The sequence below is a fragment of the Alligator sinensis genome, unplaced genomic scaffold (genome assembly GCF_000455745.1).
Source record: "Alligator sinensis unplaced genomic scaffold, ASM45574v1 scaffold73_1, whole genome shotgun sequence".
Taxonomy (NCBI): domain Eukaryota; kingdom Metazoa; phylum Chordata; order Crocodylia; family Alligatoridae; genus Alligator; species Alligator sinensis.
In genome coordinates this window covers 3,953,177-3,957,818 of record NW_005841838.1, presented here as the reverse complement: position 1 = coordinate 3,957,818, position 4,642 = coordinate 3,953,177, and positions in this window count along the sequence as shown.

The window sequence follows — 4,642 nt, the reverse complement described above, 5'->3', positions numbered from 1 at the left end:
GCTCATTTACACCAGTCCTTGAACAGAGATACAGATTCTTTCAAAAATCCCTTCTCAGCACTGAGAGAGACCAAACTCTACTGCAGCTCACACACATGCCTTTCCTCAGACCACTCACTCTACTAGAAACAGGACACCACGTATCTCACCAAGACTGACCACTTGGCCACAGGCTGAGAAATATGGCTGGGAAGAGCACGCAACAATGACCCCTGGTGGCACCTGCAACAACCAACATCGTACAGACCCTGCTTCGTCAGTGAAAGATAATGTACAAACGCTAATTCAAAATTATTTTAAATAAAGAAATATTTAACTTGTATCACATTAAAAAAGTACAAAATAAATGTTAGAGACAAAGTAATCTGACTGAAATGCAAACAAGAGTGTCATTTTCCTTAAGACTGGAAACACGTAGATGCCGATCTGGGAGAAACCAAATCAGCTGTACTTTCTTCAGCAGCCCAGAATTTCTTCCTGACCAGAGCAGAATCTGAAAACCCAGAGGAATGGACTATCTGAAATAAATGTCCTCTCCATATATGGACATATTACGTATGTATCCACTTACCTTTGCATCGGCAGCAGTGAGTCACTTTGTATATAGAAGTGTGAAGGATCAGCGAACAGGAAAAAGCAGATATACCAGACTAAGGCTCTAGACTTATCTTCTTGTGAGAAAGGCAGAGATGGAGGAATAGCTTGCACTTTGCTGTGGTCTCCTAACCATTTGCTGATCCATGATAGCCATGGCCAATGTCCAGCTTTCTCCTCCTGTCCACATAGCAGTAGTACCTCCACATTAGGTTAGCATTGCATGGTCCTTTGTTCTGTTCCTAGGCCCCACACATTGCAGAATACATACCAAACACCAGGTAATCAATAGGAAATTTAGGTCCAACACACAAGTTGCTTTGCCTCCTTTCATGCCATCCTATGATTCATTTCTTTTGGGCTAGCTGTGCCAGTTTCAAGCCATGGATAGCATGGTAACGGTAAAGTATTCCATGTCACTGTCTGACTGAGAGCAAGGACCAGTATGTCCTTCAGCCGAAGTGAAGTCTGTGTGGACCTCACTCACTTCAGGCTGCTCTTTTATCTTTGCCACTTAAATTGTGCCTTGTCCTTTCAGTGGTTGGGTCACTAGGAGAAGGCTACTCTCTGGCATCCACTGGCTGAGTTCATTGTTGGGGCCTCTAGGCCCTGGCCCTCTCCTAGACCCACCCTCAGTCTTAGCTGAGTGTTTCCCAAAACTGCCCTTTCTTCAGGCCCACAAGTACTCCTTCTGCTGGGTTCTTGGTAGCCCTAGTCTTTCTCCAGGTCAACTCCATCTTAGCTTGGGTCCTCCTAACACTGGTCTCTCCCCAGGCATACTTACAATGTGCTCTCCAGCTGCAGCCTTCTCCAGCAGAAGTTCCTTTCCCTTCCACTGCTGAAATTCTGCCTTTTCCCTGCTCTCCACCCCTCTCTTAAATCCCTGCCAGGACAGGACCTCCTTTCCCTTCCTCCTTTGTAATGGGGGGAAAAAGAGGACCCATTAAACTGACCATCACAGATGCATCTCCACAAGTTTCTGTGTATTTGGCATTTTGCCACCAGATGATTTCTTGGCAAAGTAGCCACCAAGGTACTCAGCTTTTACAGCAGCTTGGGTAGCAGTGTCAGCAGTGATTTCAGTAGCTACTGCAGTCGTGGGGAGAATGAAGAACGGGAGGAGGCTTCTGACCAAGTTTCATAGGAACTGTTCTTGAATGACTCTCACGTGAGTTGGTGCCAATTCTGAGTTTGTGAAATAAGCAAAATTGGTTTGAAAGGATTTTGCTTCCTGCCTGAGCTGCAGAATTTCAAGATAACAAAGCAAGCTTTTTCTGGAAGTCTGCAAGGAGCTTACCCCAGAGCTGCAGAACCAACACCCTAGCACAAAGTTCTGTGCGGGTTGTCATAACCTCAACAAGAACCTTGAGTACTGCAAGATGTGTTTGCATTATGCTGGAGATAAATTCATTGTGCATATGGTTTCAAAAGGGGTAAATTAAGCTGAGTGTGAACATGATTACCTCACTGGCAAACCATCAGTTTGGTATCACTCAGCCCGCAGTCTTCAGGCCAAATCCAGCTCACAGAGCTCCCCATAGGTCAGAAAATTTGGCAGTGGGGGAGCAGTGGCCCCTCCCCCACCACCCAACTCCCAAGCCCTGCACAGCTGGACCAGGCCCTGCACACCTGGTTGAGCCCAACAGACAGATCCAGCCTACAGATGGACCAGGCACTGCCCATCCAGCCTGTTGAGCTAAAAGGTTGGGTAGCATTGACTTAAGTGAATATGAAAACTCCCATCTGATTTTGCCCTAAACACCATGGAGATAAACATACAATACAAGGGTGGGATGGACATTTTTCTATTGACTTCAGTAGAAAGAGAGCTGCCCTGAGCACTGAGTTATCTCCTATATAAAATAACAGGTGTTTCAAAACCAAAAGGGCATAGAAAATAGCAAGTACACCACGAGCTACAGTCTGCAAAGAACTGTACCATGATTTATTTTGTTTATGTATAGCTCATCACTGCCACAACATTATCTCCCAATATTTCTGGTAAACAGATAAGGTTTGGTGACTTTTTTTTCTTGATGTACAGTAAATTTGCTTTTAAAAAAGCTGAAAATATTTGCAAAATGACAACACATTTGGGCAATAATTTCAGTCAAAAATTATTACAGTTTCAGCCATTTTTTGAAGAATTTTAAAATATGTTAGAATCATAGACTCAAAGGACTGGAAGGAACCTGAAAAATCATCAAGTCTGGTCCCCTGCCATGGGCAGGAGTTTATTGGGCTCAAATGAGTTCAACAAGGAGGCTATCCAGCCTCCTCGTGAACACCTCCAAGGATGGTGACTGCACCACCTCTGCTGGAAGTGTGTTCCACATTCTAGTTATCCTCATGGAAAATATGTTTTTTCTTATTTCCAGACTAAATTTTCCCTCTATTAGCTTGTGCCCATTGGTCCTTGTCCTCCCAAGGAGTGCCTTCCTCAAGAGTTGCTCCCCTAGGTCTTGGTGCTCACCCCTGACGTACTTGTAGACAGCTATCAAGTCACCTCTGTCTTCTCTTACTCAGACTGAACAGGCCCAGTGCCTGGAGTCTCTCCTCATAGGACCTATCCTCCAGGCCCCTAATCACATGGGTGGCCCTTCTCTGTACCCTCTCAAGCTTATCTGTGTCCTTCCTGAAGTGTGGCACCCAGAACTGGACACAGTACTCCAGCTGTGGCCTCACCAACAGAGTAGAGAGGGAGAAGCACCTCCCTGGATCTACTGGCTACACAACAGCTGATACATGCCGGAGTTCTCTTTGCCCTGCTGGCGACTTTGTGACACTGTTGGGTCATGTTAATCTTTTAGTCAATAGTGACCCCCAAGGTCCCATTCAGAAGCTGTGCCAGTCAGTGGACCACCACCCATTGTGTAGGTATGGTGTAGGTTCTTCCTACCTAGATAAAGAACCCGGCACTTTTCCCTGTTAAACCTCATTTGACTCCGTTCAGCTCATAGAACCAGTCTTTCAAGGTTATCCTGGATCCTTACCCAATCCGCTGATGTGCCTGCATTTCCCCACAGCTTGGTATTATCCATTAACTTAATCCTTGAGCTTTCCACCCCTCATCCAAGTCATTAATGAATATGTTAAAAAGTGTGGGTCCAAGCACCAGTCCCTGAAGGACACCACTGGCGACAGCCCTCCAGAATGAGGCCATCCCATCAATTACAACTCTCTGGGATCAGCCTCTAAGCCAGTTGTCCACGCACTTCACTGTAGACTGGTCTAGGCCGTTACCATCCAATTTAATTGAGAGAACTCATGGGAAACAGAATCAAAGGCTTTACTGAAGTCTAAGTAAAAGATATCAATCTTGTGTCCCTTGTCCAGCTGGTTAGTTACCTGGTCATAAAAGGACACCGGGTTAGTTAGGCATGATCTACCCCTAACAATGCCATGCTGGTTGCTTCTTAGTACCCCACCAGTTACGATCTTGTGATTTATGGCCTCTTTAACAATTTTTTCAAAGATTTTTTTCCTAGGACTGAAGTCAGACTGACCAGTTTATAGTTTGCAGGGTCACTCCTCTTGCCTTTCTTGAAGATAGGCACCACGTTGGCCCTCTTCCAGTCATCTGGGACCACTCCCAAGTTCCATGACTCTTCAAACTGCTTTGCCAGAGGCCCTGCTATAAGCTCAGTCAGTTCCTTCAGGGCTCTCGGATGCAGGTCATCTGGCCCAGCTGACTTGAACATGTTCAAATGTTCTAAGAGTTCTGATGTTCTGATTTCATGTGGTCTGTTGTCTTCCCCATATTCCCTGGGCCTCTGGTCCGGTGAACAGCTCTCATCTGATTTCAGGAATACAGATGTGAAGTATGTATTTAGGAGCTCTGCCTTTTTGTGGGGATCAACTGTGGGCTGCCTCTCCGTATTCAGTAGGGGTATCACAGAGGAGCTCAATTTTTTCTTGCTCTTTATGTACCTATAAAAGGATTTTTTGTTGTCCTTAATTTCTGTAGGCAGTTTGATCTCCATGCCTGCCTTGGCTTTCCGTGTCTCGTACCTGCAGACCCTGGCTATACAAGTGTACTCCTCTCTGG